Genomic DNA, 15,181 nt, shown 5'->3' with positions numbered 1-15,181 from the left:
GGCTCACATCACTCCCACCGGACTGCAATGACCTGTCTGAGGTCAGATGTCCTCATGTTCCCCAGGAGCATCACTGGGGAGTATCTGCCCACCAGATACTACAACCTGGTGCCATGTGTCTGTCGGAGGGAAGGTGACATTGGTAGGGCAGGGTGGTTGCCACTGGGCTAAACAGGTGCTGGCTGTGATTTTCACTGTTGTGTAGAGGAAGCTCTGATGAAATGTGGTCCACTGGAGACTGGTGGAGTGGGATAGAGATGTCCAGGGGAAAGTGATGGAGAAAAAGCAGAACAAATATGGAGGTCAGAGGCCTCATCTTGCATGGATGCTAAAGAGCGGCAAAGTTTGGCCATGTGTGAGGCTCATGCCTGGGTGTGGCAGATGTGTGGCTGGCCCCATGGATGGGATCTGCCAGTTTTGGCATGAGCCACACCAGCGTGGTGAGAGAGGCTGTGCCCATGGGGCTCCTTGCCTGGTGTTTTGGGTCCATCACCAAGTGGTGCCTGCCACTTGGATGGAGAGCCCTTTGCAGACTCTGCTGAGCATCCAGAGGGGCGAGGAGGAGGAAGATGATCAGCTAGCTCCTCATGCCATGCAAAGGGCTGTCGGAAGAAGAGGGGTCAGGGTCAAAAACCGGCAGTGCGGGTGCCAGAGCCGAGCCGTGGTGCCAGACCCAGGCAGGCCAGGGGAAGAGTGGCGTGGGTCTCCACCTCCTATGGTGCTCTGCAAGCTGCTGTCTCGCACATTGTCGGGACCATGCCAGCTGGTCCCTCGCCCAGTTCCTGCTGAGTTTCCACCAGATCACTAATTTGGGAAAGCAAGCTGCAGTCTGGCAGGCCGCTTTTGAAAGAGGTTTCTGAAATAAGGGATGTTAGGAAATTGCATTATGTATCTTGTGGCCATGTGCGAAGCAAGAATGTTTTTTTCAAATAACTACCCGGACAACTCAAAGACGTGATGAACTGCAAATGACCCACGGAGCCCATTGTTTCTAGTAGCTGGTGAAAAACCCACAGCGACCAAGGCAGGGATGTCAGACCTGGGTTGAAAACAATGCCGCTTGAAGTGGTGGCTTGAAGCTGGGGGGAAGAGTCCCCTTCAGCAGCATGACTTGGTGCAGGGGTGGGGATACGATGCTGACAATAAGGAAAAACACAGACCAAACTGTGCAAGTCCCCAGCCTCAAGCTACCTTTGCATGAGAGCAAATTTATGCTGGTGTGCCACACCATCGAGCGTAGCATGAGCACACCAGCATCGCAACGGCTCAGCTGGAAGCACACGCTCTGTCCATATTCATCATCCAGGCTGGAGTACGGATAAGGGAGGCTAACCCTTTTGTAAGTATTGGCCAGAGCAAATATGACTTATCTTAAAGAAATGAATCATGTTTCAGCAAATGCTTCCTGCAGAAATATTTTTCTCACAGCCTTTGTTTGGGGTTTTGGCAGATCTGGAGTTGCTGGCGTTAGCAAAAGCCATCCCTCCCGCCCACTGTTCCTGGGGCTTGCATAGGAAATAAGAAATAAAGGCAGAGGGTACGTGGAAGGCTAAATCCATCACCACTCCTGCTCTACACTGCAGCAGGATATGAAGCTTAGAGGTGAATTTCAAAGGAGATCCCCAGAAAAAGTCAAGGAGAGCTCTGTGCTTGGCTGCTCTTGCAAACATACCTGTGCTGGGCAGTCAGCTTTTGCAAATCTGTCTTTACTGCCTCATACTAATCCCTGTCAGGTGCTGAGGTTTGTTGAAACCAGCCCCTGGTTCCTTCTTCCTTTCCTGAAAACTAGCATTTTGGGAGGGGGAAAGGAGAATATCTCCTGTTTGCATCTCAGAAAATGTGTGGTTGACTCCAGAAGACAAAAAAAAAAAAAAAAAAAAAAAAAAGAAAGAAAAAGAAGAAGAAAAAAAAAATCTATATTTTGACTTGCAAATCAATCCTTCATTCCTTGTCTCCTGCAAAGGCTTTGACAACGTTTCCTGTCTGCCTGCAGGGAGAGAGTACCATTTGCAAACATCATCTGGGGTCACAGTTCAGGAGTGGAGGGAGGAAAAAGTCCATCTTGATTCTGGAGAACTTCAAATTTTTTTTCTTCCCAATGGTAGGGAATTTTTCATGGGAAGGCAATTTCATTCTTCTGCCTGGTAGGCTCACCGATCATTTTAAAAAAGACCCCTGGGGGAATAAGGCCTTTAAAAGCTCCATTTGCTCCCAGTCATTTTACACAGTAACTCAAGCTGAAGTGAAAGATCTTTATTTAAATATGAATTAAGCCCCAACCTTAGTCTTTACTACGTTATTTTCCTTTGAGGTTTACTTTGATATTATTTCAAAGTCTTGAAGCTAACAAAATGCTGGCCAATATTTAAAGTGACAGGAGAGTTCTGGAAAAAGATTTAGGAGGCAACTAATGTCTTTCAGTGCAGGGCTCTGAAACAAGACAGGAAATCATAAAAAGGCTGAATGCACTTTACCATGCTCAAGACAAATTCTGAGACTACAAAGGCAAGTGAATGGCATCAAAACCGCAAAAAGCATCAAGATACAGCTGAAAAACCTATATTAGCTTAAATTATTCCATTAAAACATGGATGAAATGCTGGTAATGTATGGCATTTTCTTCTTATTGGGGTTTAGGTGATCAGCTTATGGCTACTGATTTGGCGCTAGAAGTGGGAGAAAGGGTTAAAGATAAGACATAAACTCGTGATTTTTAATGCACTGTGAAGAGAACATGCCTGAGTGAGGAAGGGATGGGTTGTGGAAGAGGGTCTTCTGCTCGGCTTGACATCTCCTTTTGCCTTTTGTGGCTTCCAGCCACCCATTTGCTGCTGAAGCAGCTGCTGGAAGAGGTTTTGTCTGCCTGAAGAAGACGGAGGATGGCCCCAAGGGAAGGCTTTGCTCCTCCCAAACCATTGTGTGTGTTGGTCAGCCAGGTGTGGCTCAATACAGAGTCCCAGGAAAACACTGGTGAAGCTTTCTTGCAGTGGTGGGCATTGCTTCTTGATATCTTGTAATTGTAATCTCTCTTTGAAAGGGATCTCCAAAGTCCAAGCATCCAGAAGTCATCTGTGGTTTTTGAGATCTGTGTTTTGTTGAATCCAGAAATGAATAGAACCCTCATTCAAAATACTTGAGGGCATTTCTGGCCAACTTGTGACCAAAGCTAGGCAGAACAGACGGAGGCCACCTTTGTACTGGAATGAGAGTTGTGTCGTACAGGGAACAACCACCTCCAATGCTTTGCTCCTCAAGACTGGCCAGGTGACAAGCAAGAAAAGTTTCAGCAAAAAATCACGGCCAGCAGTACTTCCACATCACTTGTGATTTCTGGGTACATTTTTTATCTTTCTGTTTAACCCTGATAAAAGGCTACTTTGTCACTACGCTTCATAACAGCAATAAACAGAAGATTTATCATTATCCTGATCATACAGCTGACTGCGTATGGGTGCCCCCAAAGGTTAATGGGCTTCCTCCTCTCCCAGGTTTGGGTGCGATGCAAGCTCCCCTAGCAGAGCTCTCAGTGCTGAGATGATGCCAACCAACACAGACCTCTCTTTGCTGTCACCCTTCAAGAGAGGCTGAATTCGCTGTCCCAGAAACAGTGTCTGGGTCGTCCCAGTCAATGAAGACTCCAAGTTTACAAGCATCCCTGGGAAAAATTTTCAGTGCTCCCCCCTTCCCTGATCCGTCCTTGCTGTCAGTGTTCTCTGATTGCATGAACAGGGTGGTCTTGGGGGAGGCCAGGCAGAAAAGAGATCCCAATGGGTGGGACTTTGGGTTTGGATTTGTTCATTGGGGTTTTTTAAATTATTTTTTCATTTGGTCTGTATCAAGGACTCTAGCTGAAAATGCAAGTGGCAGCTGAAGACTTTTTTCCCCCTTTGGAAAATGGGTGGGGGGTGGGGTGTCAGTGCTAAGCTGAGCTGGGATTGAGTAAAAAAAAAAAAAAAGATTAAAAAAACAGCAGTAGGTTTTACATCACCACCTCAGTGTTTGGCTTTTTCCCAGTGAATATTTTGCTTTGTTGTTAGCCAGACCCCTGCAGAAAATAGCATATGCTGGGTGCTTTCTGTAGCCTTTCATGTACGCAGAGACCAAATGGTCCAGGACCAACATTTAGCCAGGCTCCACGTACGTGTGCATGCTGCCATAGAGGAGCCATCCATCACCCGTGGCTGAGCCTGTGGCATTAAGGGATTTTTTTTTTTTTGTTGTTTCATTCTATTTTGCACAAGAGAGTCTGTCCCTGCCCTTGGGCACAACTCTTCACCTCTCACAGTGCATTTGGGTTTCATGCAGGGGTGGGATTGGGAAGGCCAAATTCAACCAATCACCCTGGGAATTAGGATGAACGGTGTGATAAATGCTACTGAAAAAAAAAAAACCTCCTGTGTATGAAAAAAAAAGTAAATCTATCTATGTAATGTCCTGTGCATGAAAAAACAGCTGCAATTTTAGGGTCTGGGTTTTACCTTTACTTCACCTTCTTTCTTTCTAGCTGACCCACATTTCTGGCTATCAGCTGCAGCTCATCCAAGATGGACTCATACAAGATGGAAAGCCTTTCCAGCAGCTGATTGAAACGTGTGTGTCTCTATTAGTCATTTCAAATGTGTTTTCTGTTAAAAATTTCTTGTCCAGAGAGTTTACAGCTCTCAAATTGTCAGGACTTTAATAGCCTCAGTTTCCCCCTTGGGAACTGAAAACAGTCACCCAAGCCCCATGGCATGGCTGTTTTCTGACTGGCCTGACCAGCTTTTACAGTTACTACCTTTTCTGCCTGAAACAAAATGTTGTATCACATCTCTGGGCTCCAAATTTGCCTCTCCAAGGCCGTTCACCCACAGGACCATGGACTAACCCCTGGAATTCACGGAAGAGCTGCCAACTAGTACTGGTGAGCATTTATTTTCACTAGTCGTTGCTCGTGGGCTTTGCAGAGAGAGGTATCAAATGCTTTGACCTACAATGACAAGTCCTTAAATGCATGGTATTAGAGCATGGTGTTCAGCATCCCTGACCCTTTGTAGCATTAAGGCAGGCACAGGGTAGCTATGGTAGAACTGCTACGGCTGCAACCATCTGACCCCTGGCTTGGGTAGGTCTGACCATCTTCTCCTGGTCCTGGTCATGTCCTGGGAGAGGGGAGCAGCACAACAGGCTCTTTTGACAAGCCATTAATGAGGCTGAAGTTAGATTTGGGTGCTCGTGCTTGGAAAAATGTCACTCCTTGTGGTGAAATCAGTTTGGAGCATCATTAAAGATTCACAAAATTGCAGAAACTAACACACAAACACGTATACCCTGGGGAAAAAAATAATTCCATTTGCTGCATGACATGCTGCATTGCATGACATCTGTTAAATTCACCTTCTTAAATAGTATTTTTGGCTCTGCTGGTACCAAAAGCCCAGACTGAGATGTCATCTACTTTTAAGAAAGTAAAAGCTTCTAATGGATGTGATGTATTTTACTCTACGCAACTGTGCTTGTTTTAAAATAAACATTTGACATTGAAGTTCTGAAACCTATCAGCAATTAATGCATCTGATACACACATGTATGCTCTTGATTTGGCACGTTAAAATGTTTTTCTCTGAAGCTGGTTTAGACGGAATGACATGATTAATTTTTTAATGGCTCTAGACACCACTGTGTTGCTTTTTTTTTTTCCTCAGAGTCGATTATCCTTCACCATCTTTTCTTTCCCCCCACAATACATCACTCCCTGCCAATTTCTGAGCAGATCTTTCTTACAAAGATCTGGTTTGCCTCTTACTTTGCAAAGTCGAGTTGATAATCCCAACAATGAAGGCTGAGGCTCCCAAACGGCCTTTGCCAGAGACCTGCACTTTAACCAATTCCTCTCTGTTAGCTCAACTTTGCTGCCCAGGTGCTCTCAAGCTAAATAGTATTGTTATTTATTGTTTATTTATTTATTTTTCAAATTGTTATTTATTTTAATATTTTATTGTTATTATTTTATTGTTATTTATTGTTATATATAGTATTGTTATTAATCCAGCAAGGAAAGAGTGTGAGAACAAAAGGTCATTTGGGATAATTTAGCCCCATGTTTCCAGATCCACAGCAATTGTTCTTTAAAGGAATGTGGGTTTTTTGTTTTTTGGTTTTTTTTCTTTTTTCAGAATGAATTCTTTTTAAACATGTTATTTATGACCTGGAAATTGAAACTTGGCTTCAGCATGTGTATGACTTAAGGGTCTGACAGGGCTCCGCAAGGCAGTGGAGGAAGGTTAGTGAACACTAGCAGAGCGTACCAGTCTCTGCTGTCAGGGCAGAAGGTAAGGAGGAAGGAGAAGCAGACCAGCGACTCCGGGTGACCATTTCCATAGTGCAGCTGGCTCCTGTGGGTTATGCAGCTCTTCTGGGCACAAATATGCAAAGGCCTCTCTGGGTCGTGGGCACGGCTCACGGCTTTTCCATCGCTGTGTGTTCGTGCAGCACCTTGCACGGCAGTGCCCACCCCTCTTCTGTTTGAGAAATGCTCAAGCATTTCTACCAGCAAGCGTGATGGCTACCGACTTGTTACTCTAGCCAAAGGCAAGTGTGCAGACCTGTCTGATACATACCGAGATATCTTGCGTTTTGTTTAATAAAGGGCTCTGCTGGAGCAGCAGCCGCTCCAGTGGTGCATTGGAGACCACAGCGCTGAAGAGGCGCATGCCTCCTGTAGCACCTGAGTAAACCTCCTTTAGCCAGGGGGCAAGTAAAGAGCCAATTGCTCCTGGTACATGCAGGCAGACATCAGCCTGGAGAGAAGCAATGCTACCCTGACACTTTCTGCACGCCATCACCCACCGCCCGGGAAACAGCTTTTAGCCAAATCAGTGAGAACAGAAACATCGCGGGGTGCGAGGAAGCTGCTCGGCTTCTGCCCGGAGTTGTGCGGTCAAGAATGTAAATCTCACACCCCTGGTAGCTGCATGACATCTTTATTTTTAATGGCAAGAGAAGCAGTATACACAGCAACATTGCAGTCTCTTAGCTCGTTAAAAATATCTCAATAAATAAAACAAATAAGCAACATATACACTGGAACAGAAAATGAAAAAAAAAAAAGGGGGTGGAGGGGTGGGGGGAGTGGTAACAAATCATGGAGCAATAAGGAAGAGGCGGTAGAGTGTGGAGGGGGGGCAGTCTGTAATCCAGGCTGTACTTGAAACGAATCATGCAGGGAGCTGGGGACACAGTGGGGTTTTTTCTTCTTTTCTTTTTTTTTTTCCTAAGAGCCTTGGTCCAGTTTTGACATTACTGTACAAGAAATCAGGTTTTGAATTTTAAAAAATAGACACAAAACCCCCCAAAAAGAATACAGCTAAGGGGAAGTAAAATCCGAACCCAAAGATTTCTCTTAAATGTATTCCTGAATTAAGATTTTTCAAAAAAAAATTAGAAATAAAACCAAACACACAGACAGACACACACAAAACCCAACAACAATGAACAACCAGGAATGTTGCTTCTCCTTTCTCTTTGGTCAGTTGCTTGGGGAGAGATGTTGCAAAATTTCCCACCATTAGCTTTGGTGCTGTTCTCTGCTCAGTCTAAGTGCTCCACAAGAGTTCAGAGCAAGGGAGGTCAAGAGGGGTCTTTTGGACCAGTTTACTTGTGAGGTTGTTAAGGTTTCAGAAGCTACAAACTTGGATACATCCCAATTCCACTTCAGTCTCAGACACTGGACAGTCTGGAGAGAAGAAAAAAAAAAATAAGAAAAAGAAAAGAAAAATAAGAAAATTAAAATACAGGACATCTTTCTGAGATATGTTGTCTGGTAAGTTCTTTTCCCCCTACAAATCAAGGCCGTGGTTCGTGAACACCTGTAACCATGTGTTGAAACCTGCCCCCAGTCCCAGTAGCATGGAGGCACATGGTCAATCCAGCAGCTGGGCAAGATCAAACACACCCGGAGCAGCCCTCTAAGCCCACTGCCCCTTAAGCAAGTGAAAAGGGCGATTGATTGGATGCTCAGGTGCCTGAGATGGGCTTTAGAAACCCCACCCACAGTGATGCTCAGCTCCTCCTGCAAACTTAGGCAAACCCAGCTGGAAATGAGTATGTTTTCTTTCCATCCTGGGGTAATACATTTCTGCAATATCTAAGCATATCTAAAAACAACAACAAAAAAATCCACCTAAACTTAACAATTCCTTTGACTTCTGGATGTATAGCCTGAGTTAAGAGTCTGGTAATGTCACAGCTTTTTTTTCCGTTGTACTGTGTGTCCTGGTTCGAGGTAAAACAGAACCAATTTTCTGCTCAGTGATTTTACTTTTTAGCTGGGCCTCTTCTAACTGACTAAACTCTGAGATTAACAGCATATTGTTCAGAAACTGTTCACTCCCGCAGTGATAAGACCTGGTTATGCCAAAGAATGGTATGCAGAGAAGCTCTTGCTTATGCTTATTGCTATAACAACCAAGGTCAAGTAAATTTGTTATTTGCCCCATTGGAGGGTTGAAAGTGGAAAAGCCTAGAGGGGTCACACCCGCGGAGAGGAGGGGACAGGACAGGTGACCCAAACCTGACCAACAGGGTATTCCATCCCAGCTGCATCATGCTCAGTATAAAAGCTGAGGGATCAAAGGGTCAACTCTCTTTCTTCAAGGACCTTGTATGTACATCTGCCTTTGACCCTGATCTGAGCATTCCTGACTCCACATCCGGAATCCAGCTCCTGTCCATTGCTGACTCCAGTTTGGAACCTTTCCTGCGCATGCTGGTGACGTGATAGTCATCCTAGGAGCTTCATATGGTTTTGTATGTATACTGTATACTTTTTTTAAAAAAAATTATTATTTATTATTTCATTATTTTTTAATATTTTCATTAGTTTAGTTCTTTTTCTAAACTCATAAATCTCTTTATCTCTTCCTCTCCTCTCTTTGGAGAGAGAGGAGGGGAGGGGCCATCTGTCATTCTGATTGGCCAATCCGGCCAAAACCACAACACTCTGAAATGGTAAATCCATAGGCAGGAGCAACGCATCCATCAAAAAGTCCATACCCTAACAGCAGCATCTCCAGCCCTGAGGGATGTTTTGCTAAGCCCCTGTTTTCCATGTGGTTCTTGGTGACCCAACCCTGCATATCGTCTCTCCTCTGCCCCACCTATCGATGTGACAAGATGCAGCAACAAGTTAGGGAGCCCTGTTACCTGCGGGGTTTACTCTGATCTGCAGCAACCTGCTGCTGCTCATTTGTGGGCTGGTGGGATAAACTCTGTGATCCAGCAGTGCCTATAGGAGATCCCATCTAACTTGGGGGAGGGATGGCTTTGCAGGCAAGATGCTGTTTCTGCCTTCAGAAAGCCACCTCAGCTCATATATCAAAAAGCAGATATAATTGTTTCCTCCCACTAAGGAAAGCTTCCATTTAGCTTATTTCCTTTCCTTTCCTTCTCAAAGTTATTAATTATCTAATTACAACCACATTCTGCAGACAAGCTTGGAACTTGACAGGCTGCCCAGGACCACTTAGGAAAACTTAACTGCTTGGTGTGTGCAAGTGGCGGTGGTTTGTGTATGCGCACATCTGACAGATGACAGGCTGGTCTTTTCCTAATGCTGTCATTGCTGCAGCCCTAGCCAGAGAGGGACTCAGAAACGGAAAATAAAATACAGGGAGGAGAAAGATACCACAGAGCGATTTTCTGATGGTCTTTTTTAAAATTATTTTCTCCAGCAAGCAGAAGAAGGGGTGGAGGATGCTCGCTGCCAGCTACATGAGTTATCATTGTGTCCTGCTCTTCTCTGAACCTAGCTGCCGCATAAAACAAGGTGAAATCAGGTAAAAAGCAATACCAAGCTGATCTATTTCCACTGATTTTTTAAATGCCACCCAAGACTGCAGAGGTCAGCACAAAGCTGCCCTTAGAGCAAAGCTGGCAATTTGCAAGCCAGCGTCTTTAACCCCGGGTGAGACGCCCTGCTCTGGCTGCTGCTGCAGTGCAGGATCTCATTTCTACTGGCTCTTTCTGGTTTCCAACAGGTCTTTTAGCTCTGGCCAACTGGCAAAATGGGAATTTCACAGCATCTCAGTTTGCTCACAGGGTGTTTTGGCTTCCCCTATGGCTAGGTGAAAGAGGGTGGTCTACCCTGTGGATGGCATCGCTGCTGTGCCCCAGGGCTCTGGGAAGGCCCTGCCAGGTCTCCTCCCGTGCTCCCATGGCTTAACCTATCCTTTCCCATCCCACACAGAGCACTAGGACCAGGGTCATGGTGGGTAGATGTGGGTGCTGCTCAGCCATTGCTTTGACTAATGTCTGGTTATCAGCCCTGGCGGGACACAATGACCTGGTAAGCTATTTCCACTGCTATTTTCTGTGACTATCCACTGCACTTTAAAGCAGCCTATCTCAGCTGATGGAGCAATATTATGACCAGATACAGAGATCACCCAAAGGAAACTACTATACCTGGCCGTGAAGGGGTTATTCTCCCCAGCTTGACATACACTTGTTTTTCAGTACATATCATGTAACATTTTGCTGGTTATTCTTACCACATATTCTATATAAGATCCACATCACTGAGTAAAACCCACTTATTCACAGACCCAATCTGTCAGCACTAGAGAAGGAAAGAAGTGCACAAGATGAGTACCACCCCCCATGTGACCTGCTCCCTCTATTTCTTCTTCTCTGGACCTTTGGGATGTTGGATACTGACTGTTTTTGAAAATCTGGACCTAAGAGGCAATTTTGAAAACACATAAATGGTAACGGAAGGAGGTGGGCATCTGCTTGTTGTGTGAGGGACACACTTTGGTGGTGGTATGTGTGGAAACATGTCCACTGCAGGCAGAAAAGTGATGAGGTGTGTGATGTCTGCTCTCAGCCTGTTCCTCCTGAGTTACCCCCTCCAGGTCACTCAAATAGAGGAGTACCATGCTAAAAACCTGATAGCATCCCATGAGGAGCTTAATAAATTGAGGGGACTTCAGTGGCTTCTCAGTTTGCTACGTTGCTCAGAGTGCTATGTATATTGGAGAAATTATGCTCTGAATCTGGCTTGTGATCCTCATGTCAGAAACCTGGTCCTTGCTTACTACAATTTGAGTCTTGCAGGGGGAAAGAGGATCATCTCCTGGGTAAGGAAGAGGGATAATACCCCCAAAAAAACCTGTGGGCTGGTCTTTCCTCCTCTCCTACCAAGTGTTGTCATACTACAGTAGCCAGACCCTTCATGGTGGCTGCCTCCTGCTGCCCCTTATTTCTGGAGGGCTCATCTTGAAGTGTCCTAATAAACCCAGTGCCTGGGTCCCCAACCCATCGTACAACAGAAGGGGAAGCACGGCCCCGCTTGCCTTCAGGACCTATAAAATGAGTCAATGGGGCCCTTCTGGCTCTGTCCCCTCTTAAATTATAGAGAGCTTTTCCATAACAATTTTGTGCTTTAATGGACTCACCCAAGTTCGTGCTTCGTGTTTATGATCCTTTAATCCAAGAGGGGGCTCAGGAAGGTGTTCGTCAAAGCCTGCCAAGGCACTCAGCTGGCAGCTATTCCTGTGACACTTCTCGGCTCTGCTCCCACTTGCCGGACCCACAGACATTTCCTAACGCGCTCCCACAGGAATGGCTGGGGATTTCCTATGGCAGCTGAATGATAAGGTACTGACCTATCGGACTCATTCTTAAAAGAAGCAGCAAAGCCCATAGTGGATTTCACCAGGAGGGAGCAGAGTTTCTTCCTGGCTCTAAGCTGGTGGGTAGCGTAACAGGACCTTGCAGAGCTTAGTTTTAAACCCAGCTCACACACAGGTTTGCTATGTAATTGCTCTCTCTGCATGTGCCTCAGTTTCCCTGGGTGGGAAATTGCAGTACATCCCTTCCTCTCTTACAGCACATGTGGGATTTAATCAACCGGTGCCTATAAGACCCCTTGTGATTCTCCAAGGTATAGCTGAAGGACATAATACTATATTATAACAATACATGGTTATAGTATCTGGACTGAGAGATGATATAAGGTGAAGCTCTCTGCCAAACATAGTTTCCAAGCATTTCTCTTACCCTGTAGCTTGTAACACAAAATATAGTTATTATGCACTGCTATATTGCAGATCCAATGCCGTTTCCTCTGCACAGTGAATTGAGGGATTGCTGCTCTATTTTTTCCTTGCTTTAGGAGCAATTCCCTGCCCCATAAGTAGCATTCCCCAGCCCAAGAGCACAGTATGGAAACCATGAGATCCAAGAGCTGCCAGCTTGATGTAAGGTGTCAGCGAGAGCACAGCCCTGGTTGCAGGAAATTTTGTAATACATCCTCAAGGTCTTTGCTTATATAGGATTAGGTTGGTTTTGGTTACAAACGGATTGAAATAATTTCCTTAACCTGACCAGGAGTGCAAATGAAAGAGGAAACATGGAAACATAGCAAAACTGAGTTGGTTGATTGGTGGGGTTTTTTTTTGGTTTTGTTTTGTTTTGGGTTTTTTTGTTGTTGTTGTTCTGGGGTTGCTTTTTGTTTTGGTTTTGGTTTTTGTTGGGGTTCTTTTTGTTGGTTTTTTTTTTTGTTTGTTTTTTTTTAAGGATGCTTTTTGAACTTCTTTTAAAGATGGGAATGTGAAAAAATGTTTCTGCCCCCGGGGCCAGCCTCTCTCCCTCCACGTGAGCTTCAGCAGCCAAAATCCCTACAAGGAGGGTGCTGGCCCGCCTTCTAGCCTTGTGTTTGGGGCTGGGGTCAGGCAGCGAGAGGGGGCATGGGGAGCGCAAGCAACAGTGTGGTGCAGCACACGGCAGCTGCTTGCCCCGTGCCAGCTGGTACTGATTGGGGCCATCACCAAGAAGTTTACAGACTGTTTCCTCCCCCCTTCCCCTTTGACTCAGGGAAGTGAAAAGCAGCGTGGGTCCAAGAGACCCCAGCCCTGCTCAGTGGGTCAGTGCAGGGCACGATGTCCATGGGCTGAGGATGCTGCCTTCAGGAACCTCTGGAGCGGGTGTGCTTTCTGACCAAGCCTCCTTGCTGAAAGGAGTTTGAATTGCAATTTAACAAATTTCTTACAAGTTACACCAGTGGGCACACTCCTCACTGAGCCCATGTGTGGCTGCCCTGGCAGCCCTGGCCAGCTTCCCCACTGGTCCACATTGTCCTGGCACCTCTGCTGCCTTTGGCACCGTCCCTGCTGCCGTTTGAAGCCTCCCTCCCAAGACTGTGCTTGCTCTTTAAGCATCCCCACAACATTAATTTTAACAGGATGTTAACCTAAAGGGCTGCTTTTTTTTTGCAGGCTGTGAAGGTTTGGGGTGAGGAGCAGCATGGCTGTGAGGCAGGCTGGCAAGTGGTGGGGCTGCCTGGGGTGAGGTTGGTAGGACACAGGTGACAAAAGAGCTCTTCGATCTCCCCCCTCTGGGAAACATACACGCGCCAACGAAGCAAATGTTAAACCAGCCCACGAGAAAACACCAAAAATATTCCAGTGGTGATCCCCATTGCCACTGTCTCAAAACTCATCCTTCCAAAAAGAGAATAACCAGAAAGGATTAATATAGGGAAACATACAACTAAAGCCTACTCGGGCTATCACTGGTCCTCGTCCATGCTGTTAATTAAGGCTTTATTTTGCCAAGTGCTGCACAATAGCTGGTAAGATGTTACTAGCATGTTACAGCATGAATGGGGAAGGAGAAGTCCCCTGTTGAGTTGGATCTACTTGAAGATAACGCCTGAGCAAGACAGGGCAGAGCAAGCATGTCAGGCAGTGACCTCTCTGGTTGTTACCCAGGAGTGTACCTTCAGGGCTGGGAGCCTCTATACATTTATCAAGAGGAGGAAAATGTGATGTAGATGAGTTACTTTGGAATAGTCCAACCACCGGCTTTGAGCAATACTGAGTTACAAGAAAAAAGGGGATGCTCCTGCTTTAGAAAATCAATAAAATATTTCAGTTGGCACTAAGTAGCAGCTGCCCTTAATATTTTTTTTAAATAAATAAATGTAGCTAGTTTGGTTATTGCATTATGTCATACCCCAAGTACGCCCGCCTGCCGCACCAGCGCTGCATGCGTCCTGCCCCGTAGGCACTGGGATGGGGAAAAACGACAGCGAACAATGCAAAACGTGACTTGGGGATGCACATGTTGGCCTCCATGCCTTCAAGAGAAAAGGTCAGCATGGGCTGGTGTGAATTTTTGAAATGCCAAAGCAAGCAGCTCCAGAAATCGGGTTGTTCTTTTTTTAGATGAGAAAATGCCAAGCTGGAGGGGAGGACGAACCTTAGCATCTTGCCTCTCAGGCCAGAAAGTGTGAATTTGGATTGCTTCTGGCCGTGAGAGCTCTGTCTCACCTGGCTACCAGGACAGTGGGCTGGATGCAACTCATGGCAGGTGACCTGGGCTCCTGTGAGTGTCCCATGCTCCTCTCTCCCTACCTCTGTGACCCAAATCAACCCCACATTTGCCAGCCAAGGGGACCTATTAGGACCTGTCTGGTAGGCTGAAGTGCAGAGGTCTGAGATACCCAGGAGGATCTTGCTGGGGATGCAGAAATCACCTAGTCTGGCAGAGGCTGTCATCATCATGGGCAGGGTCCCTACACGAGGTGCTCACTGCCAAATGTCCCTAATTCACCCCTTAACCTTGCTCATTCCTGAGTTTGGTGACCCAGGAATCATTGCTCCCAGCTGTCTGGGGAAGGACTACTTTAAAAAAGCACATGGCAATTATCAGCCGTAACGGCCACAGTCAGGTTTGTATGCTTTCATTTCCAGCATCCTGTGGTTTTTTATCTGCTCCAAACCTTCTGAAACTTATGCTGCTTGAGCTGAACATTTTCCATGCCAAATGGTGATTCCTCTTTCTTGTCATTGTTTTCATTTTCTGGAGACTGGGCAAAAATGGTCCAGCCGTTTCAGAGTATGGAGAGAGTGGCAAACAGCCGCGGTCTAAAAATGCTGAAGGCTTCGTCATGACTTTGTGTTGGAAATTGGGATGGCAGTGGGTGGGAAGCTGAAAAACAGTATGCAAATCACCCAGCTTGCAAAGCAGCATCCCAGCTGGACCTGGAGGAAATTAAGTTTGTTTTGATGTAGCGCTGAGCCTTCCAAAATCACCTTCCAACTATGCACGGGCTGAGTGTTTCTGTGAGTCATAGGAAGGAGACCTAAGGCAGGAAGCACAAGGAGACAGATATATTGGCTTGGCTTTTGTCACAGCA

The 15,181-nt window shown here is 46.0% G+C and overlaps 1 protein-coding gene across 1 annotated transcript in view; it reads right to left on the bottom strand.

Moving 5' to 3' along the window:
- Nucleotides 1–6,948: 6,948 nt before the first annotated feature.
- Nucleotides 6,949–15,181, bottom strand: part of TWIST2 (twist family bHLH transcription factor 2) — a 39,312-nt gene continuing 31,079 nt past the window's right edge. The window contains exon 2 of the mRNA XM_074145583.1: nucleotides 6,949–7,714. The gene's annotated coding sequence lies outside the window, so the exon portion shown is untranslated. The remainder of the gene's footprint in view (nucleotides 7,715–15,181) is intronic.

This window comes from Numenius arquata, chromosome 3 (assembly GCF_964106895.1).
Source record: "Numenius arquata chromosome 3, bNumArq3.hap1.1, whole genome shotgun sequence".
Classification (NCBI taxonomy): domain Eukaryota; kingdom Metazoa; phylum Chordata; class Aves; order Charadriiformes; family Scolopacidae; genus Numenius; species Numenius arquata.
Note: the sequence above shows the minus strand (reverse complement) of the source record. Positions and strands in the feature narration are given on the sequence as shown.